Raw genomic sequence first — 24,237 nt, 5'->3', positions numbered from 1 at the left:
GTAAAGTAATGTCTACATCCAACATGGGGCTTGAACTGACAACCCTGAGATCAAGAGTCGCATGCTCTACCAACTGAGCCAGCCAGGCAACCCATCTTTTTATTTATTTTTTTAAAAATTTTAATTTTAAGATTAAAAAAAAATTTTAAGTTATCTCTACAGCCAACATGGGGTTCGAATTAACCCTGGGGTTAAGAGTCACAAGCTCCAGCAACTGAGCCAGGTGTCCCCCCAAGTTAATTTCTTTGAATGGAATATAAAATTATAATGTTAAAAAAAAGTACCCCTTCATCCTTTCCATTTGAGTTTTAAGATGCTTATGTTTTTGATATTACTGACCTTGGCTAAAAGACTAACTGGAGAATTTGATGTGAGTTTTGGATTTTTTTTTTAAGTTTATTTATTTTGAGAGCAAGAAAGAGCAGCACGTGTGCGTATGGGAAGGGCAGAGAGAGGGAGAGAGAGAATCCCAAGTAGGCTCTGTCTGCCCTGTCCGTTTGGAATCCGATGCGGGAGTCAAACTCGTGAACTGTGAGACAATGACCCGAGCCCAAACCAAGTGTCGGATGCTTAACCAACTGAGCCACCCAGGCATCCCTGATTTTTGGATTTAAAGGCTTATGTTTTACCCCTTTTCCAGAACCTTCTGTCAAGCACTTACTTCTATAGCTGACAAACGTAAGATACTTTTTGATAATGGATTAAGCTTCATTGTGATATACCATCTTACTTTCTATGTGTTTGTTTCTTGTCATTACTTATGAATGTTTTAGCTTTACTATATTTTGTCTTCACTTGTTAGGATATTAGCTTTAATATCCTTATCAAGCAGGGTTGAATCTTTTTCTCAGGAGAATGCCGACACTTTAAATGGCTGTAAAAATTAGTTGTTTGAGTGCCTACTGAGCATCAAGACATTCTTTACTAGAAATTCCTTTCTTTACCACATGCTGTTTACCTTTGATCACAGCAGTCTTGAGTCTTAGGAGCAACTTGTCAATTTTCTTTGTGTGCTTGTTAACTTTTTTCTTTCATAAAACTTTGAAGATTTGTTTTTATAAAATACTAGTTTTTACAATATAAAATTTGGTGAATTAGATCTATTTTTTAGGTCTTGAGGGTTCTCATTTCTCCACATCCTCTCCAGCATCTCAAATTGCATTTCATAAAGGATCTAAAATCTGTGAATGAGGGAATAAACTTGCAAAAGCTTGATACTTTAATTGATACTTCAGTAGGTGCAAACCGCTGAAATCTGAGCCTGATTTGGAACCATGTATGCACTTCTGTCATGCTTAAGGGGAAAAATTTTTTGTACTGACTAGGGAACCCAGAGTTAAATTTTTCTTGGTCATTGGACAAATGGTGTTGTAAAATTTTTTCCTGTTTTTCCGTAGATTCCTTGCTCAGAACTGGCTATATAATTTGCAGGGTTTCTTTTTCAAAAAAATATTAAGAATTTCAAAATGGTTGTAGCACAGCATTAAACTGAGCATGGAGTCGTGTGACTGCACGAGTTGTGCACCCATAAAGCTGGACCTGTCATGGTTAATGTGTTCAGTTCTTCAACAGATAATTTAGATAAATTGTGTACATTTTCCAATTTTGATGCATTAGTATATACTATTTTCATTTGAAGAAAATATGTCCTATATTAGAATTTAAAATACTCGGCAATCAAAAAGGGTGAAATCTGGCCATTTGCAACTATGTGGATAGAACTGGAGGGTATTATGCTAAGTGAAATTAGAGAAAGACAAATATATGACTTCACTCATATGAGGAATTTAAGAGACAAAACAGATGAACATAAGGGAAGGGAAGCAAAAATAATATAAAAACAGGGAGGGGGACAAAACATAGAACACTTAAATATAGAGAACAAACAGTTGCTGGAGGGGTTGTGGGAGTGGGGATGGGCTAAGTGGGTAAGGGGTGTTAAGGAATCTACTCCTGAAATCATTGTTGCACTATATGCTAACTAATTTGGATGTATATTAAAAATAAATTAATTTAAAAATATTCTTAAACTGTTTTAGGCTAGTTTTATTTTCTAACTTAAGATATGGTTAAGGAGTGTCACAGTACAAATTCTTATTTAATAAGAGTAAAAGACACAAAACACTATGGATCTGAAAGATGGGAAAGGAATTGTATTGGAGGTGATTGTTTTGTTTTATTCAGAGATTGAGGTTTTGTAGAGATGAACTTTTAAAATTGATGACCCTGAGTTGTGACTTTCAGTCATGTGCTTACCTCACTCTTTTTAAACCTTTTCAAACATGCTAATTGAGGTTAGCTGAAACTACTTTTAACAAAAGCCCTGTGCTGGTTTTCCCAGTAATTCAAGTTGAGTATTAATTTCTGAAGATAAACATTAAAAAATGTTTATGTATTTTTATATTAAGTATAATTTATTGTCAAATTGGTTTCCATACAACACCCAATACTCATCCCAGCAGGTGCCCTCCTCAGTGCCCATCACCCACATTCCCCTCTCCCCCACCCCCCATCAACCCTCAGTTCCCAGTATTTAAGAGTCTCTTATGGTTTGCCTCCCTCCCTTTCTGTACCTTCTTTTTTCCCCTTCCCTTCCCCCATGGTCTTCTGTTAAGGTTCTCAGGATCCACATATGAGTGAAAATACATGGTATCTGTCTCTGCCTGACTTATTTCACCTAGCATAATACCCTCCAGTTTCATCCACATTGCTACAAATGGCCGGATTTCATTCTTTCTCATTGCCAAGTAGTTTTCCATTGTATATATAAACCACATCTTCTTTATCCATTCGTCAGTTGATGGACATTTAGGCTCTTTCCATAATTTGGCTATTGTTGGAAGCGCTGCTATAAACATTGGGGTACAAGTACCCCTGTGCATCAGCACTCCTGTATCCCTTGGGTAAATTCCTAGTAGTGCTATTGCTGGGTCATAGGGTATATCTATTTTTAATTTTTTGAGGATCCTCCACACTGTTTTCCAGAGTGGCTGCACCAGTTTGCATTCCCACCAACAATGCCAGAGGGTTCTCATTTCTCTACATCCTCTCCAGCATCTATAGTCTCCTGATTTGTTCATTTTAGCCATTTTAACCGGCATAAGGTGGTACCTCAGTGTGGTTTTGATTTGTATATCCCTGATGAGGAGTGACGTTGAACATCTGATGATAAAATTTTTTAATGAAACTTTAAAGTTTTCAAGGTAGAAATTATTCTAGGATAACTTCATGTGTATGGAGGTATTATACAAAAGAATAACAATTGATGTAGACTTTTGGATAGCAGTTGTAACCTTTTTTTTTTTTTTTTTTGAGAGAGAGAGGGCACAAGTGAGTGAGGGACAGAGAGAGGGAGAGAGCGCCCCATGAGGGGCAGAGAGAGAGGGAGAAAGAATCCCACAAGGTGGAGAGAGGAAGAGAGAGAGAATCCCACGAGGAGCAGAGAGAGAGAAAGAAGCAGGGCTCCAGCTCATGAATCATGAGTTCATGACCTGAGCTGAAGTCAGATTCTTAACCGACTGAGCCCCACGCTGTTAACTATTAATATTATTACTATACTTTTAACAGGTGAGAGTTTTGATGGGAACTGAAACTAGAACTCCTTCCTCCCCCTTTTTTCCAAGTAGGAAATTAAAACTTCTCAAAGGTCCAACATTTTTTCTCTTTGTTCTTCTCACCAGCAGACTAGCAAGTGGTTAAACAACCATTTCCTTGACAAAAAGTGCTAGGTGATTGACTAAAACCATCATATAACACATTCCCTTGATCATGTCATGAATTTGATCTCCTTGGAGGCTAGTTAACTTCATGGAAATTTCTGTACCTTAAAAGAACTTCAGACACTACCCAGAACACTGATCACCTGTTAAATGCATGTCCTCTGGTTATAGGGAAGACCACAAGTTTATAAGCATTCCCTCAGAGAGAGAGAGAGATCAGAATGAGTAGTGAACTAGGGAGAGTGGTACATATGATCTGGTTGTACAGTTTTTTTCTAAAGATACTGTTCCTACTACTTGTGGATGAGGGTTAGAGTCTCTGCTTTAGGATTTTAGGATTAAAAAAATGGAATTTTTATAGTGAAATGCACAGATGGAAGTGTGCAGTTTGAGTTTCAGTAAATGTTTGCAGCTGTGTAGCCACTGCCTCAACCCTGATACAAAACTTTACATTAGAAAGTTCTCTCATGGCCTCCTTCTGGTTATTCCCCTTCTCTGCCTTCCCAAACTATTGTTCTTGTTTCTGTCACTGTAGATTAGTTTTACCTGCTTTTTCATTTACATGGAATTGCATAATATTTACTCATTTGCAATTTGCTGCTTTGTCAGCCTGACGTCTTTGAGTTTCGTTCATATTGTTCATTTATACTGCTGAGTAGTAGTCTGTTGAAGAAATATACCACAATTTGTTTATCTGACCTCCTGATACTGGACATTTTGAGTTGTTTGCAGTTTTGGGCTATTATGAATAAAGTTGCTGTGAACATTTGTGTCCAAGCCTTTTCGTGACTATGTGTTTTCACTTCTCTTGGGTTAATACCAACGAGTGGAATTGCTGGATCATAGAATAGGTGGATGTTTAATTTTATAAGCAACTGACAAACTGTCCTCCAAAGTGGTAATGCCAGATTTACACTTTCATGAGCCATGTATGAGTTCCAGTTATTTAACATCCTTACATTTGTTCTTGTAATTCTCTTTAATTTAGTTATCCCAGTGGGTGTGAAAAGGTATCTCATTGTGGTGTTTTCACTTGCATTTCCTGGATGGTTGATGATGATGCACATCTTTTAATGTGCTTGTTAGCCATGGATACATCTTTGGTAAGGTTTCTGTTGAAAATCTTCTGTCCAAAAAATTTTCATTCTCTTATTGATTTGTGTTTGCTCTTTATATACTTTGGACATGAATCCTTTATCAGATATATGTATTTGCAAATATTTTTCCCACTCTGAATTTCATTTTCTTAATGATGTCTTTAAAAAAATTTTTTTTAAAATTTATTTTAGACAGAGAGAAACAAGGAGGGGCACAGAGAGAGAAAGAGAAACACTGAATCTGAAGCAGGCTCCAGGCTCTGTGCTGTCAGTGCAGAGCCCAACATGGGGCTCAAACCCACGAACCGTGAGGTCATGACCTGAGCCGAAGTTGGATGCTTAACCAACTGAGCCACCCAGCCGCCCCTTAATGGTCTCTGTAATAAGCAGAGATTTTAACAATTTAAAAAATAAAATCTTTCTTATTGTGGGGAAAACATACATAACAAAATTTATTCTAATCATTTTAAAGTGTACAACTTGTTTGTATTAAGTATATTCACAAAACCTTCACTAACTGCTGTGGCATATTCACAATGTTAGGCAGCCATCACTGACTACTGTGTATTTCCAGAACTTTGTCATAATCCCAAATGGAATCTCTGCACCCATTAAATAATCAGATATATATATATATTTTAATGTTTATATATTTGTTTTCAGAGCACGTGTGAGTGGGGGAGGGGCGGAGAGGGAGAGAGAGAATCTCAAGTAGGCTCCTCAGTGTCCACGCAGAACCAGACACAGGCTCAATCCCACGACCCTGGGATCACGACATGAGTCGAAATCACGAGTTGGACACTCAACTGACTGAGACATCCAGGTGCCCCTCAGAAGTTTTCTGTTTTTTGTTTATTCATTTTTGAGAGAGTATGAGCAGGGGAGGGGCAGAGAGAGGTGGGGACAGAGGATCTGAAGCTGTCTCTATGCTGATAGCAATGAGCCCAGTGTGTGGCTTGGACTCACACACCATGAGATCATGACCTCAGCTGAAGTCAGGTACTCAACTGAGATTGTTTTTCTTTTTTTTTTTTTTAAGATTTTATTTTTCAGTAATCTCTACACATGACATGGGGCTTGAACTTAGAATCCTGAGATTAAGAGTTGGATGCTCTGATGACTGAGTCAGCCAGGTGCCACAATGATCAGGTTTGTTTTTTTTTTTCATTAAAACATTTTTTTTAATTTTTTTTTTTTTTTTTTTTTTTGAGAGAGTACAAGCAGGGGAGAAGCAGAAAGAGAGAGAGACACAGAATCTGAAGCATACTCCAGGCTCTGAGCTGTCAGCACAGAGTCTGATGTGGGGCTTGAACTCCTGGACTGTGAGATCATGACCTGAGGTGAAGTCGGAAGCTTAACCAACTGAGCCACCCATGCGCCCCCTAATAATCACATTTTTTTGTATGACATTTGTAGCATAAAAGTTCTTGTGTAAAAGCAATCAGTATTTTGCCTTTTGAATGCCTTTAATTTTTTGGGTATATTGGCCCTTCCATGACCACTTGAGCTATGTGATGTGTGTAGTTTTCATGTCTACCTTTGCCATTCTTAGGGATGGAAGGGATAAATATATTAAGATACTCTCATTGTCAATTGTTTTAGATAAGAATTTAACCTTTACTTCTTTCTGACTTGCCTGTTAGTTTTGCAATTTTATTCCTAGACCAAGTATTTTGATCATGATAGGGGGAAAAAGTCAGACTTTGAGTTTACTGGCTTTTCTTTCTACTCCTCAAGAGGATAGGAAGCGGATAAAAAGGTATTGATCTGAGTTGAATGAGAATGATATTAATGGTGTTCAAAACATTCTTTTATCCTCAGGACATTTGTAGCTTCTGGCATACAGAGGCAGCATGACTTTGGGAAGGTAGACACCTATCTTTTCCTCTTTCTGTGGTCTTCATAAGTTTTGTAAGCTACTTTTGTTCTATTGCTTTCATTGCTTATATCCCCACTCTCAGCCAAATAAAACTCTGTACTTTTTTGTGTGTGTAGAATAGAAGATTCTTGAATATCCTTCCCTTGCTCCAAAAATTACATTGTCACAAATATGTTATTCTCATGCATTTCTTTCTCCCAAGTTGTCTTTTTTTTGAACTTTGTGTGTGTGTGTGTGTGTGTGTGACACACATAGTGCATACAACACAAATGTATAGTGTAATGAATGGTTCTGTATAGTGAACACTCATGTCACCACCTTCCACGTCAGTAAGTAGAACATTCCCAGCACCCCAGAAGGCTACCCTGGTTGGTCTCTGTTCCTTCCTACACAGATCATCTCCTTTCCTCTTAGAAATAACTAACTTCTGTGCTGCTCTTCATGGTACTGACTTTTATTGGTATTGTTACCTACTTATGCATCCATAAACAATAGCTTAGTCTGTTTTGAATGGAATTGTATGTACTTTCTATCTTTTTCACATTTCCTATGTGTTGTGTTGGTCTAGTTCATTTTTATTGCTGTTATATGGTACAAAATAACATTACAAACTATCCTATTGTTGCTAGACGTCTGGGATGTTTTCAGGTTTGGGCTACTATGAACAATGCTGCTATGAATATTCTTATATATTTCTTCTGGTGCTATTGCATTTTAGGGTGTACACCTAGGAGCACAGTTGCCAGGACACAGGATATGTATCTTCACCTTTAATGCCATGTTGTTTTCCAAAATGATTTATCAGTTCACATTCCCATTAGCAGTGAGTGAAAGTTTCCATTGCTCTACATCTTTATCAACACTTGATATTGTCAGTGTTTTCAATTTTTGATGAAAAATTTGGGGAGTATGTAGTAGTATCTTACAGTCCTTTTTTTTTTTTTTTTGAATTCTTTTTATTTTTTTATTTATTTTGAGAGAGAGAGAGAGAGAGAGAACCAGCAGGGGAGGGGCAGAGAGAGAGAGGGGGACAGAGGATCTGAAGTGGGTTCTGTGCTGACAGCAGAGAGCCTGACGTGGGGCTCGAACCCACAAACTGCAAGATCATGACCTGAGCCGAAGTTGTACACACAACCATCCAGGTACCCCATATCTTGTGGTTCTAATTTGGAGTTGCTGGATTATTGGGTTTGAGCATCTTTGCCTATTTTATTGGTCATTTGCATTTCTTCTGCAGTTGCTTATTTTCTTCATTTTTCCATTGGATTATTTGTCTGTTTTTATTTAAAAAAATTTTTAAGTTTATTTATTTTTGAGAGAGCATGTGCTTTGGAGGGGCAGAGAGAGAGGGAGAGAGAATCCCAACCAGGCTCTGCACTGTCAGCACAGAGCCTGATGTGGGGCTTGAACTCGCAAGCCATGAGATTGTGACCTGAGTTGAAACCAAGAGTGGTTAACCAAGTGGTTAACCAAGAGTGGTAAACCAAGAGCCGCTTAACTGGCTGAGCCACCCAGGCACCTCAGATTACTTGTCCTTTTTTAAAAATACTAATTTGTAGTTCTTTATGTGTTCTGGATACTTTGGCAGTTAAATTTGGCAAATATTTTTGTCCATCTGTTTGGCTTTGTTTTCAGTGTCTTTGTGGTCTTTTAATAGAAATTTTTGATTAGTCAAACTTTAGTTCTCCCCCTCCCCCCCTTTATGGTTACTTTTTGTGTCTTTAGAAATCTTCTTTACTCAGAGGTCATGAAAATATTTTCTTCTCAAACATTTTTGTAAAATGTTAATTTAGTTTGAGAGAGATGGTAATGGGGTAGGACTCGGAGAGAGAGAGAATCCCAAGTAGATTCCACGCTCAGCCTAGAGCCTCACCTGTCAGTCTCAGGACAGTGAGATCACAACCTGAGCCAATGATCAAGAGTTGGCTGCTTAACCAACTGAGCCAGCCAGTGCCCTCAAACATTTTTTTTAAAGATTTGTATTTTTGCCTTTCACTGTTAGTAACCCACTAGATTTTGTCTATAATGTATGAAATAGTGACCAATTTCATTTTCTTTCCATGTGGTTATCAGCTGACCCAAATACTTTATTGAAAGGCCCGTCCTTTCCCTTTCCCTACTGTTCTTTGTTACTTTTTTTTTTTTGCATAAATCAGGTGTTTATTTACATGTGCATATGTTTCTTGGCTCCCTATTCTGTTCCATTGGTCTTTCCTTGTGCCAGTATCACCCCATCTTTAGCTAATATGGTTTAATCTCGATACCTGTTATACTAAATCTTTCCACTTTGATTTCTCCCCTTTTTTTCAAGAGCATTTTGGGTATTCCTGGACCTTTTATGTTTTTAGAATCCTTTCATCATCTTCTCCAAAAACAAAACACACCCTGCTGATATTTTGATTGGGATTGTATTGCTTCTTGCTCTTTTTTTAAAAATGTTGATTTCTGAGAGAGAAAGAGTGCAAGCAGGGGAGGGGCAGAGAGAGAGACAGACACAGAATGCTTAGCAGGTTCCAGGCTCGAGCTGTCAGCACAGAGCCTGATGTGGGGCTCGAACTCACAAACATGGAGATCATGACTGAGCCACCCAGGTGCCCCTCATTTTTTTTTTTTTTTTTTTTTTAAGTAATCTCTGCCCAACATGGCTCCCAAACGTACAACCTGGAGATCAAGAGTCAGCATGTTCTACTGAGCCAGCCAGGCATGTTCCTCCTCTTTATTTCTAATAATGCCTTAAAGTCTACTTTTTCTTGTATCAGTATACCCAAACCAGTTTTTTCTTTAATATTTACATGATATTTGTTCATTGTGTGTTTTTCAAATTTTGTTTCCTTAAATTTTCAGTTTAAAATTTGGAGGGTGATGGGATGTACAGCTCAGTCTCTCTTCAGTTTTAGCAAATAACCTATAACCCAAGGTCAGGAACTGACCCAAGTATTGGACTCATCTCTCTGAATTTCAGTCATCTTTCATATCTTAGTGAGTTTGATTTTGATAATAGCTCACTGTGTTTTTATGTCTTTGCTTTTTTTTTTTTTAATTTTTTTTTCCCAACGTTTTATTATTATTTTTGGGACAGAGAGAGACAGAGCATGAACGGGGGAGGGGCAGAGAGAGAGGGAGACACAGAGTCGGAAACAGGCTCCAGGCTCTGAGCCATCAGCCCAGAGCCCGACGTGGGGCTCGAACTCACGGACCGCGAGATCGTGACCTGGCTGAAGTCGGACGCTTAACCGACTGTGCCACCCAGGCTCCCCTATGTCTTTGCTTTTAAGAGAATTTTATTATACTTATTTTTTAATTTTTTTGGTGCCAAAACCTGGGAATGAACCACTTATAAAAGAATTTTAAATATTTCATCTAGGTTTTATTTATTTATTTTTTTGATGTTTATTTTTGAGAGAGAGAGAGAGCAAGTGAGAGTGTGCTGGGGAGGGGCAGAGAGAGAGGGAGATATGGAATCTGAAGCAGGATCCAGGTTCTGAGCTGTCAGCAGAGAGCCTGATGCTGGGCTCAAGTCCACTAACCGCAAGATCATGACCTGAGCTGAAGTCAGATGCCCAACTGACTGAGCCACCCAGGCACCCCTCATCCAGCTTTTTGAGTTTGTCTTCAGGTTGGTAATTTGAATTACTTGGTGTTGCTGGAAGTGTTTTAACCTTTATTTGGGTTTTTTGCTTAGGATTTTGTGATAAGGTTTTCTGTGTTTGGATTCCTTCCAGCTTAGGAGCTGGACTTTGATTACATAAGTAGACTTGGAGGGAGTTGCCTTGGGCCATAAATAGACTGGAGTCAGGGTCAAAATGTGAATTGATATATTAGAGGCTAAGGTATAAATTTTAGATAATACTGTGAAATTTGTTAATTATATGCATTTTTATGACTTGACTTCATCCAGGGATGAAAGCTGCTTTAACTTAATATTAGCCCCATTAATTTTGTAGTGAACTGGAGGAAGGCTTGTTAGCTTCTGTACTGGGCATGGAGCCTACTTTAAAAAAAAATTAGAAAGTTCAGTAATAACTGATTTGAATGCATGGGAAAGATTAAAACCAGAGATGTATTAAATAAACTAGGAGCTAACATTTTACATTAGGAGGGAGACATAATTAACCTAAATTTGTGTGTGTGCACGGTGGTACAAATAAAGCTCACTTGATTCTTCATTTAATACATACTATTCCTGGGAGTGTTGTTTTCTTCTATCTCCTGCTTTCATTTCTCTATATCAGATGCCAGTGAACTGTTGCAAACCTCAGTTGCTTTACATTAACATATATTCAGATTGTTGAATTCCATATTTGCCTTTCTGTTTTTTTCCTAACATTTCTGTTTATTTCTTTCCTCTTCATCTTTAGGCCTCCAGGAATTTATACAACTCAGTAGACTGCATAGTATATATTCTGGGGGGGGGGGGGGGGGTGGTTTACTTGAGTTGCAGGTTAATGACAGTTTTCACAGGTTTATGTTTAAGCTTTTAAAACTTCAGACTCTCTTGTTTTACTCTAGAAATTTTGGGCAATCTCATTAGATGAGAGTTGCACTGGGGTAAGAGGCACTTTAAATATTAAAGGTATTTAAGTATACTGAATGGATTAGTATTAAACAGTGCTACAAGAAAATAAACATTTGTCTAGGGAAAATAGTCAAAAGGGAAGTAATCTGGGAAAAATTTGCATTTTATAGACTAGGGCTAAATACATGTGTATGTTCATACATATATAAGATTAAAAAAACAAATCCAAGAGTGCCTCATGGGCTCAGTCTGTGCAGAGTGTGTAACTCTTGATCTTGGGGTTCTGAGAGCCCCACATTGGGTATAGAGATTACTTAAATATTTAAAAAAAACCCCACAAATCCAACTTCTTAAAAAAATTTATTTATTTATTTTGAGAGAGCGGGCACATGAGCAGGGAGAGGCAGAGAGGGAGAGAGAATCCTAAGCAGACTCCTTGGTGTCAGCACAAACCTACAGACCATGAGATCATGACCTGAGCTGAAACCAAGAGCCAGACGATTAACTAACTGAGGCATCCAGGTGCCCCCAACTTTTTAATCTCCATACTCCATGTGGGTCTCAAACTCACAACCCCGAGAACAACAGTCACGTGCTCCACTGACTGAACCATCCAAGCATCCCCAAATCCAACTTTTTATATGGACACAGAACATGAACAGGACAGGATGAAAATGAATATGGATACTCTTGGGGAAGTAAGATGGTTGATTGTTTTCTTTAGATGATAGTAAAGTGACACTCATTGAGGAGCAAGTTCATTAATATTTTTAGGTGATGTGACCAAGGCAGAATACTCGATTAGCAATAATAAAACTGTTGATTGCTAGCCAGCTGATTACTTTTCTTTCTGATAAAACTTTATTCATGGTAATTCTGTGTAAATATTATAGAACATAAAATTTACCTGTAGTTGCCATTTTCAGTTGGTATATTTCTTGTGTGTACCAAATTTGGTTGGTATATATATTTTGTAAATGTTTACTTTTATCTCTGAATGAAATATTTTTTTTAACAGTTATGATGAACTATTAATTGTGTCCATTGCTGAAATCATCACTGTCTTTGATTTATAATAAAAGCAGATTTCTCCAGAAATCAAAGTTAATAGAAGGTCCATGTTTATTTCTGGAAACGAATTAACTATTATTTAAGAAAATACTTGATGCCTTGTAATATTTATACAGTAGAATATTTTACTTCTTAGGGTGCCTGGGTATCTCAGTCAGTTGAGCGACCGACTCTTGATTTTGTCTCAGGTCATGATCACAGGGTTGTGGGATTGATCCCTGCAGCTGGCTCTGCACTGAGCATGGAGCCTGCTTAAGATTCTCTCTCCCTCTGCCCCTCTCCCCTGCTTGTACTCTCTTATTCTGTAAAATTAAAAAAAAAAAGTGTATATATATTTTTTGTTTGAAGCTGTAATTTTTGAGTATACAGTAATTTTTAGATTTAGAAATTGTCTAATTTGTAATGTTAAAAAAATATGGTATAATTTGTATTACCATGCTGTGAAAGTTTTAAAGCTTATTTATTTTGGGGGGGGGGAGTGTGCATGTATGAGCTTGTGTGAGTGGGGGAGGGGTAGAGAGAGAGGGAGATAGAATCCCAAGCAGACTCCACACTGTCAGCGGGAGTGGGGGTTGGGGGGTGAGGGTGCAGGGAAGCCCAACGCTGGGCTCAAGCTCACAAACCCTGAGATCATGACCTGAACCGAAATTAAGAGTCAGATGCTTAACTGACTGAGCCACCTAGGTGTCTCAACCATGCTGTGAAAGTTTAACTTAAATGAGTTTTTGTCAAGAAGAAATCTGTAAAACTTTAAAAACTAAATTTTATCTAAGCATACTGTATCTAATAGTACCTTGTGTTCAATTAATATAGGAAATAGTAAATGGGATGATTTGTATTTGAGTTACAGTCATGCCTTAATTCTGCCTCTTTGGTTGTTTAAAAAAACCTGGTATACATTATTTAATTATGAGTTTATTAAGGAAATCAAGGTGAATGGGTGAATCATGTGATTTTGTTATTCAGGATTCTTGGTTGTTAGTGACAAACTGAATTAGAGCTTGAATAAATAAACAGAAGGTGTGGTTTTAATTGAACTGTGACAACCACATGGGGACTTGGAATTGAGGGTACAGTGTCTCAGTTATTCTAGCTTTACATCTCTCTGGTAATTGGTGTGATTCTCTCAGGCTCATGACTCTACAGTCCAAAGTCTCTCCTTCCTCTTAGTGTCTCAGTAATATTTTCCACTGTGCCCCTCCACCAAAAGAAATAGTTAATAGCTCCATTTATTAAGTAGAGCCAAACAACTGAAGTGTTTATTTCCTAACAATTTAGCTACTTGAAAAATTGATAAGTATAATTTGAAAGAAAACATTTTTTTTTTTAATGTTTTATTTATTTTTGAGACAGAGACAGAGCATGAACGGGGGAGGGTCAGAGAGAGAGGGAGACACAGAATCTGAAGCAGGCTCCAGGCTCTGAGCTGTCAGCACAGAGCCCGACGCGGGGCTCGAACTCACGGACCGTGAGATCATGACCTGAGCCGAAGTCGGACGCTTAACCGACTGAGCCACCCAGGCGCCCCAAAAGAAAACATTTATTATGTGTGCCTGTTAGGTACCAAACAAATTCTCAAACCTTGTAATCAGATTAGATATTCCACCTGTTTCCTGTTGGACATTGGTTTTTACAGGATACTTTTTGTCATAGCGACTTGCTAAAACCCCTGTGTCTTACATATCACTGAAAAGGATGTTTTTTAAGCTAATGTTGAACTTATGAATGACCTCAGATAGTTGTTTGTGTGGTCCACGTAGGTCAGTTTTTGCTGTGTTTCCCTCAAAAACTTAAACAGTCCCTGTAGTGCCCCTATGAATTTACTGTGGTACCCCCAAGATGCCTCAGCACACAGCTTGGGAGCCATGATTTTAGAAGAAGAGAAGGATTTTTTTAAAAAATATATTTTTTGAGAGAGGGAGGGGGGAGGGAGGGAGGAGTGGAGAGAGAGAAAGAGAGAGAGAGCATGAACAGAGCATGAGTGGGGCAGGGGCAGAAGGAGACACAGAATCCAAAGCAGGCTCCAGGCTCTGAGCTGTCAGCATAGAGCCTGACACCAGGCTCAAACTCACAAACCTTGAGATCATGATCTGAGCCAAAGTTGGACTTTTAAAAAAGTTTATATATAGATTTGAAAGCATGATCTTTGTGCTTTCATAATTATCTGAGTAATCAAGGATCAAAGATGTAAACTTAAGAGCTAAAATTATAAAACTTCTGGAAGAAAACACAGGGGAAACATTTCATGACATTGCATTTGGCAATGATTTCTTGGATATGACATCAAAAGCACAGGCAGCAAAAGAAAAAATAGATGCGTTGAACTGTATTAAAAACTTAACGTATCAGTATGCTTTCAAGAGTGAAAAGGCACCAGAATGGGAGGAGATATTTGCAAATCCTGTATCTGATAAAGGATTACTATCCAGAATATATTAAAAAACACAACACCCAAAAACAACCCAACTAAAAAAACAGAGACTTGAATAGACATTTCTTCACAAAGAAGTTATGTAAATAGCTAGTAAACACATGAAAAGATGCCCAACATTGCTAGTCATTAGGGAAATGCAAATCAAAACCATAAGATGCTACTTCGCACCAATTAGGATGGCTATTATCAAAAAAGTGGAAAAGGGTTGTCAAGGATATGGTGCATTGCTGGTGGGAATATAAAATGGTGCAGCTGCTGAGGGAAAACTGTGGTGGCTCCTCAGAAAATTAAACAGAATTACCGTATGATCTAGCAAGTACACTCTTAGGTATCTACCCCAAATAAGTGAAACCAGGGACTAACGTATTTGTACACTAATATTCATAGTAGCACCATTCACAGTAGCCAAAAGGTAGAAACAGTCTAAATGTCCATCAGTGGATGGATGTGTAAACAAAATGTGTGGTGTATGTACATGCAGTGGAGTATTATCCAGCCTTAAAAATGAAGTTTGGGATGATGAAAAAGTTACAGAAATGGATAGTGATGGTGATTGCACCACAGTGTGAATGTACTAAAAAGGTTGTTATTCAGTTGTACACTTAAAATGGTTAACATTGTAAATATGTCTATTTTACTACAGTAAAAACAAAAAAAAAACCTGAAAAAACACTTTAAACATGTGCAGTTTGTTTTACTTCAGTAATGCCTTAATAAAGCTAAAAAGAATTTTGAGGTATTTGACCCCAAAAATAATTTGTGATGATTTTATTTAAAGATGACGGAATAACAAATTGACAAAAGTCAGTTTGTCCTACAAAGTGATATCTTACTATGGTGCTAGGTCTGTGGAACAGACACAGCAGTGGATGGATTTTAACTTTATAAAAGCTTCTGTCTCTGGTGGCATCTTCATAAGAGATGAAAATCTGTCTTATTGATAAATGGTGCAAAGATTAGAGGTTTCATATTCATTGTTACTGGTGGGTTGCTGTCAGATGAAAGAGAGAGAGACAACAAATGGTAGGATTGTGCTCTCAACTATATAATGTTCTCAAGAGTGTTACAGTTGGGTGCCTGGGTGGCTCAGTCAGTTAAGTGTCTGACTTCGACTCAGGTCAAGACCTCGTGGTTTGTGGATTTGAGCCCTGCGTCGGGCTCTGTGCTGACAGCTCAGAGCCTAGAGCCTGGAGCCTGCTTCATATTCTGTCTCCTCCTCTCTGCCCCTCTCCCGTTTGTGTTCTTTCTCTCAAAAATAAACAAAAAAAAATTTAATACAGTTGATGGAATGGGGAAGTATGCTCATTAACTTCACGGATGACTCAGCCCCTTGGAGGGTAGAATTCGAGTTCGGGACTGGCTTGACAAGTGAGAAGAGGTTGTAAAGAATAAAGGTATTTAGGAACAATATTAAAAATATTTAGGAACAAGTGTCAAGTGGCATACTTCAAGTGGATAATAAAACACTGATGAAAATCTTTAGTTTTGTGGGAGAATGAAACTTAATAAAGCCTATGCTGCTCTATAAAAAATATAGTAGCATATGTAGTATATAAGAAACATATTCTCAGTATATAAGGGCTCCTTACTTGGATTCACTTTATGAGGAGTATAGTTAGCATCAAATTATATTAGCAGACTTATTGAATGGAGAAGGCTGTTTGGCCAGATGTTTATAATGTGAACTGTGGAGCTAGAATGCTTGGGTTTGAATTCTGGCTTCTCAACTGCTATAATCTTGAGAAAGTTACTTCTCTGTATTTGTTTTTTCAGCTGTTTTTTCAACTATAATGGTCACTATGTATAGAATTATTATGGGGTTGAGATAATATAATTCTTTTTTTTTTTTTTTAAAGCATGCAAGAAAGAGAAAGCGGGGGGGTGGGGGGTGTGCAGAGAGAGAGAGAAAGAGAAAAAATCTCAAGCAGGCTCCACATCTAGCACAGATTCCCTGACTCAGGGCTCAGCCTCACGACCGTGAGATCATGACCTGAGCCGAAATCAAGAGTCGGATGCTTAACTGGCTGAGCCATCCAGGTGCCCCAACACATACAATACTTTTAAAACAGTGCCTGGCATATAGAGAAGTGCTCAATAAAATTGGCTGTTTAAAACATCCCTAACAACTGGTCACAGTTGGCCCATTAATATGAGGTTCTACTGATAGTGTTTTCTCTCCCTGTTCTTGCTGTCACTGTAAAAAAAAAAAAACAAAAAACACGTTATTAAAAAAATGGCCTTGTTTTTTCTAACTAGCATGCCAAATCCTACCATTGCTTTTTGGTGCTGTAGAGTTAGCTGTTCATGTGGATGCTGTACCATTCAGGTTCTTTGCCAGTTATCAGAAAGTGTTAAATATATACGACTGAAAAATCCTCTTGGCTTCATGTCGGAAGAAACTACTTTGCAGTCTCACCAATTTGTGAACCTGTTTGCTCTTCCTTTGTCAATTCAGGAAAAGTTGAGGAAAGGACAGAGAAGGAATCCAGTTTTTTCGGGTAGAAGCAAAATTATTACACAAAGAATGAAATGTAAAAAGGATTTTTTAGGAATGAGTTGATCATAAGAATGGCTTTTATATGATGGCCTCAAAGAGGTCAAAGAAGATTAAAACCACTTCCCTCTTGCTGTCACTTTTATATTATGTATCCTTGTTTTAAAGCAGTGTTACTTTTACAAAACCACCCTGATTTTATTTATTTTTAATGTTTATTTTTGAGAGAAAGAGGGAGGGAGGCACAGAATCCAAAGCAGGCTCCAGGCTCAGAGCTGTCAGCACAGAGCCCAATGCGGGGTTTGAACCCACAAACTGAGATCATGACCTGAGCTGAAGTCGTATGCTAAACCAACTTAGCCGCCCAGGCGCCCCTTAGTTATTTTTTTTTTAAAGAAGGAGAAAGGGAAGGGAGAGCGGTTTGGAGGAGTGAGAGAGGTAGAATTTGATAAAAGAGAATCAGTGTGGGTGGTTCAGTTGGTTGAGCGTCTGACTTCGGCTCAGGTCATGATCTCACAGTCTGTTAGTTTGAGCCCCACATCGGGCTCTGTGCTGATGGCTCAGAGCCTGGAGCCTGCTTCCTATTCTGTGTCTCCCTCTCTCTCTGCCCCTTCCCTGCTCATGCTCTGTCTCTCTCTGTCTCAAAAATAAATAAAAAACATTAAGAAAAAAAAAAAGAATCAGTGTTAAATCATGTGTACCTGCAAAGATACAGTAAAAGTTTAGTGACCTAAAATACTAGAAAAGCTCTGATGATCTGGTTGGTAGAGAAAAGGCCAGTCTGGGTATAGGAAACAACATAAACAATGGCAAGGAATTTGGAATGAACATAGAATGTCCTAGAGGGGAAGAGTAAGCTCCTCATTTGGGGGAGACTTGGTTGTTCGAGAGGGAAGGGCCTTGTTTTGGGGAGACTTTGTTCTTGAGGGATGCCCTAGATCTTGACAGATACAATTATGGTACCTTGAGAGTTCATTGATAATTGTGTTGAGAATAGTGGTTAATGTTGTTTGGCTCACTCGGTTAAGTGATTTGTTCTTAAGTCTCAAAATGCCTATAGCTAAGCTTTTTGCTGCAGCAAAATTGCATACTACTTTTTTATTTTGGACTTTTGAAAGGTTATAATCAATACTGGAAACTTAACAGATCTTTCAGTTGCAAGGGCTTATTCTACATGAAGGCAGGCAGGTAGAACTGTTGCATTTATGGTAAGAACTGGTATACAGATGTTTTAAATGGACATGAGTGTGCTTGAAACATTTAGTGGGTAGGTAAATAGAAGACCATGGTTAATTTTTTGTGTTTACCTAAATTGCATGTTTTTTTTAAATTAAAAATGTAGTTATTGAGCGTGTTTTTCCTCCCTGTCAGAAATAGTATTCACTTGTTTGAAGATACTAGCTCAGTAACTCTCTTTTCTGATGTTATTTCCATTTTACAGATGAGAAACTTCGTGAACTTCCCAAACTGATACAAGTAAGTTTGGAGCCAAAATTAACATCCTGAACCGTCTGATTCCAGAACCTGTGATCATACCTAATCGTATGTAGTGGCACTATATTGTAGTGCCTCTCATTGAAACATAGTGTAAGGCCCTTGGGTTCTGAGTAGGAAAATGACCTTGCATAGGAAATCATAATCTGTATAGAACACATAGAAATGTAAGTAATTAGGGGCACCTGGGTGGCTTAGTCGGTTGTCATGATCTCACAGTTCATGAGTTCGTCTCCGTGTGGGGCTCTGTGCTGACAGCTCAGAGCTTGGAGCCTGCTTCGAATTCTGTGTCTCCTCCTCTCTCTCTGCCCCTCCCCCACTCACACTCTGCTTGTCTCTCTCTCAAAAATAAATAGGCATTGAGGGGAAAAAAGAGGAATTGACCAGAAACAGTTGTGTTGTCAGTTGAATCCTAACTGGTAATTTTGTTTCTTAGGTAATTAAGGTCTAATTTTTAAATGAACAAATGTTTAAAAATCAGTTAGCTAAACCAAATGGTGGTGATACTGGTGGCATGGAATGGAAAGATGGAAATCGAGCGTTTCAGGGAAAGTAATGGGAATTGGTGTTAGGTTTTGTTATTGGAAATAGATTAAAATGTTTTCTAGCCTTGAAAACCTAGGCCTACCAAGATTTCCAGTGGAGTATGAAGAAAGAAGGAGTGGTGGAGGGAGGAGGAGGAGGAGGCCAGTGATGGATTTTGTTTAGGATATGTAGACTTGGAGGTGCTATGGTGATAGTCCAGAGGAGACCCTGTATTTTGTGGTACTGTGCTAGTAGTAATAGCAATCAAGTAAAAGCAATCAAGAGATGCCAGAGCTCTCTGGTGGTAGCATAAACCTTAAAGAGAGGCTTATCATTTGTGTGGGGGAAGGACTAGATACTGTTGAATGTGGCCCTGGTCAGGTCTGCTTATGAATGGTTTCAGACTTTTAATGAATTGAAAAGATAAGTGCAGAATATTTTTTTCAGTGCTCATTAGCATAAATAGTTTTTTTTTTTTTTTTAAAGATATTTGTGTTCCATTTAAGTCTTCTCAAATCTCGCCAGTGGTCTGTATACCACAGCATGGAAATACTGGTAATTGAAAATATAACCATATGCTATAGGATGTAGGATTTAGGTTAAAGACTGAAGATATAAATCAGTAGAAAAGAAAAAGGGTAAGCTCTTTCTAAAGTCTTATATATCTTTGCATTTTAGCATATTTAAATGTCCTGATTGAAAACAGTAGTACACAGATGTGGTGTTCAAGTCATAGGCCTGCTGTTTTACCAGAGAGCTGGATAAAACGCATTTGTCCTTCTGCCCCTTACAGACATTAGTTCCTCTGACAAACTGTTTTCAGGTTGAAACATGCAAGAAACTTATGAGTGGTGCTGATTGACATTAGATATGTTTACACGCTTATTGGAAACTTGAGAATTTGAATTGCGTGGATTATTATTTTCATGTTGAATTGAATAGTATAAGTTTGTGATGTATAAACAATATGCTTGGAATATTCCATAATTTATGCAGAACAGGTTTATTTTTATTTTTTGAGAGAGAGAAAGCATAAGAGAGCTAAGGGGAGGGAGAGAGAGAGAAATTGAGGCTAGAGCTCACAAACTGGGAGATCATGACCTGAACTGAAGTCAGATGCTTAACCAACTGAGCCACCTAGGAGCCCCAGAATTGGTTTAGATTAGGCTATTTGAGAAGTTTTTCATCTTGTTTTAAAGGATATTTTACCAATATTTTAATATGTTTGGTATGAATAGAAGTAATCTAAGCGAATATACTTTTTTTTTAATCCCCATTTCCCCCTTTCCCCTTACTGGGTTAAGCAAAATGATAGCTTAAGAATTTTTAAAATTCAGAGTTTGGTTTTTTATCTTCAGTATGAACCCATGACTTGAGTTTTAGGAGTTGTTATTTTAGTGTAGTTATTTCAAAACAAAAAAGGAGAAATCTCTTTTGCTTAATAGCTAATTTCTTATTAGCCCTGATTCAACGTGGTACTTTTGCCCTCCTTTCCTGTAAAGCATGTTGATGAATTCTACTTTTCGACTTCAGCTGAAAAGGTTTTTTTTTTTTTTTTTCTCCCCTTGTATCTGTTTGGATGACAGTCACATGTTTCTCTCTGTTTACATAAGATAAATGTTAGTAGTTTAAAAGGGTAGGTCTTTTCCTGGGTTTCTGTTGAATTGTATGATATTAAAAGGATGGTCTTAAGAAGATGGTGTTCTGGTCAAGACAATTTCTGGTCTTTTGGCTATTTAATAATTGAGAACTGCTTCGAAAGAGTAGGTATTTGAACATGTGCTGTTTTAAACAGAGCCTGTGTTGTAGTGTGTGGTTATTGGAAGTTATTTGGGTTTTTATTGGCTTGCTTTCAAAAATATGAGTAGCCCCCTACCTAATTGCCAGAATATACATTTTAAGTAGGCCAGTAGAAGAGTGGATTCTTTTCATTGCACATAGCCTATATTACTTGAATTTTGTCTCTCTTTTCTTGAATGTACCTATTGGCTAGCTGGAATTGGGCAGTTTTTAATTATGAATACAGCAGTTAAAAATTCAGATCTGTTTTTTCATTATTAAGTTGTATGCTTAAAAGATGGACGTGCATTTTCATTCAGCTTTCTGGTACTTGTCCATTTTGATGCCCATTACCCTGTATAAAACTGAGTGGACAAAACCAGAACTTTGGACAGTCTGTTTACAGACTGGGAGAGGAACATTAACATTCCTAAATATAATATTAATATACTAATAAACAATATGCAGATTGAGGTATTGATAGCTATTTTTTTGAAGAGTTTATTTACATTTTTCCTAGAATTGGTGTTAAACATCTCAAGTACCTGGGCAAAACAGGATAATCATGCTGGTTTATACATGGGCACACTGTTGAGTTCCCATGGTAAACTGACCTTTATATTAAATTTTGTTTTTCAAGAAAAGAAACCTCTTATGCAGCTGTGAGGTGGGGGGAGCTTTGGTATAAAATGGGTGGGAGTTTGGAGAGTCTGTTTTTGTTTGTTGAGGGCAGGGTCCAGAGCAAAGCATATTAAGCAGTATAAATCTGCAGGTTTCAAAATGATGGGTTGTGTTGAATTTTGCTTAGTTTTTTAGTTGCCTGGTTTTTTTTTTCCTTTTTTGTATTTTTGGTTTTTGTTACCTATCTCATTTGATTAGTTTTCTTTTTCTATTGAGTACATAAGAAATAGCTCATAATTTAAATATTTAAAAACTTTTTGAGTAGTGCCTCGGGACTCAGTCAGTTGAGCGTCCAACTTCGGCTCAGGTCATGATCTCACAGTTTGTGGGTTTGAGTCCCACGTCAGGCTCTGTGCTGACAGCTTAGAGCCTGGACCCTGCTTCACATTCTGTGTCTCCGTCTCTCTCTGCCCCTCCCCGGCTCACACTCTGTCTCTCTCTCTCTCTCTCTCTCAAAAATAAATAAACATTAAAAAACAAAAAAACCTTATTGAGACCTTATTGTAAAATTGCTTATCTTCATAGAGATTGGTCATTTAGGTGTTTTGTCCTAAAAAAGGTAGTTAAAATTTTATTCTTTGAACAGTAGGAAGCAGGGACAGAGTCTGCAGTCTCATGTTAAGAGATAATCCTATAATATGTTAAAGGGGAGAATTATAATTAGGAAAATTTAAATTTCCATGAGGAGCTATGAATTTCTGGAGTAGGAATGTTTTTCTTTCCCTTTTTATTTAAAAAATGTTTTTTAAATACAGGGCTTGATCTCATGACCTTGGGTTATGTATTGAAACAGAGCTTTTTTTTTTTTTTTTTTTTTTTTTGGTGTGTTCAACATTGTCTTATGTGTTACTGGTTCAAGAGACTTATTACCAGTGAAAGACTCTTTGGTATAGAAATGTGATTATAAGATGAAGTTTAAGTTACAGTTTCTGGCAGATTACTGGGTTTTTGTTTTTCAAGAAGGTAGTTTTGTTTTTTTTTTGTTTTTTTTGTTTTTTTTGTGTTTTTTTTGGTTAGGAAGTGATAATATTTTAGCTGCTTATCTGTGCTCTACAGCTGGCAGAGGAATGCATAACTGATGATGAATTTGCATCTGGATCCCTGAAAATGCACAGACGTTACTTAGTGTTTCCAAGTAGAAAAGATAATGTAGAGTCTGTCTCTTTCTCTCTCCCATCTTGTTTAGAGATATCACTGAAAGGAGGTCAGTGACTCAATTTTATATTTACTGTTTCTTCTTATCTTTTCTAAAGCATGGATCTAATTAATAAGTAGGGGAGAAAAGTCACACTGACGACATTCAACCATGTGAGAATATTTTAGCTGATACTGGAATTGCAGCTCCTTTAAGGGTGGGAACTTTGATTGGTTCATTGCTGCAGTCCCAGTGCCTAGAATAGTGCCTATGATCCCCAAATACTTGTCAAATAAATGAACCTCCACCACAGTGAACTTGTCACGATAGGTGAATGCAGCCATGCTTTTTGAACTCTGTTTCTGTTTTTATTTATAGTTGACTTCAGTAGCAAAGGTTTTAGAAAACCTGAGGTTTGGACTTCTAGGAGTACCAAGCCATAGTAGTTTTACTCAGCTGGTAAATGCTTGGGTTTTGGTTAATGTTGATGATTAAATCATTTCCCCACAATGGGATAATTCCACCCACCATGCCACAGAATCCTAGTTCGGGAAGATCATATCATCCATCAGATACCTGAAAAGTTGTTAGGCATAAACAAGGAAACACAGACTGAAAAGGTTTTTGTCTAAAATAGTGGCAGTTGGAAAGCCACTTAAAATTTAACATCTGAATTATTTTATATTGCCTCCACACTCAAATTTTGCTATGAATCTGTTTTCTTAAAATGCAGTACATGTGCAAGAAAAGGCATTTCTTTCACATACAGTGAAAATAAAAGATTTCTTTGGGGTTCCTGGGTGTCTCTGCTGTTTGATTGTCTGACTTCGGCTCAGATCATGATCTTGTAGTTCATGAATTCAAGCCCTGCATTGGACTGTGCACTGATAGCTCAGAGCTTGGAGCCTGCTTCAGATTCTGTGTCTCCCTCTCTCTCTCTGTTCCTCCTCTACTTGTGCAAGCACACGTTCTTTCTCTCTCACAAATAAACGTTGAAAAAAAAAAAGATTGCTTTAAAATTATTCATTGTTGCCTTTTTGAAGTTTCAAACTCTTGGGGCACGTGAATGGCTCAGTTGGTTAAGCGTTGGACTCTTGATTTCAGCTCAGGTCATGATCTCACAGTTTGTGGATTTGAGCCCCACATTGGGCTCTGCACTGACAGTGAGGAGCCTGCTTGGGATTCTGTCTGTCCCTCTCTGCTTACACTCTCACTCTCTTAAAATAAATAAATAAACTTAAAAAAAAAAGTTTTGAACTTTTAATTATCCTGTATTTGAAAGTGAGACAGGACTATGTAAAAAAAAAAATGCATTGTTCTTTTAGAGTTAAAATATATACTAGCCAAAAAAAGTGCTGCTTTAGCCACCTGTGTCACACCCCCCAACATTTTAAGAGGCTTGGCCCTGAGTCT

At 37.7% G+C, this 24,237-nt stretch overlaps 1 protein-coding gene across 12 annotated transcripts in view; it reads left to right on the top strand.

Moving 5' to 3' along the window:
- MTMR3 (myotubularin related protein 3) overlaps nucleotides 1–24,237 on the top strand; it is a 144,391-nt gene that overhangs the window by 56,324 nt on the left and 63,830 nt on the right. For 11 of the 12 annotated variants that reach the window (XM_027050707.2, XM_027050706.2, XM_027050705.2 and 8 more), the window contains one exon: nucleotides 18,652–18,686. The exons of the other annotated variant lie outside the window; for it this stretch is intronic. The gene's annotated coding sequence lies outside the window, so the exon portion shown is untranslated. The remainder of the gene's footprint in view (nucleotides 1–18,651; nucleotides 18,687–24,237) is intronic. 12 annotated transcript variants of the gene reach the window in all.

This window comes from Acinonyx jubatus, chromosome D3, assembly GCF_027475565.1.
Source record: "Acinonyx jubatus isolate Ajub_Pintada_27869175 chromosome D3, VMU_Ajub_asm_v1.0, whole genome shotgun sequence".
NCBI lineage: Eukaryota > Metazoa > Chordata > Mammalia > Carnivora > Felidae > Acinonyx > Acinonyx jubatus.
Note: the sequence above shows the minus strand (reverse complement) of the source record. Positions and strands in the feature narration are given on the sequence as shown.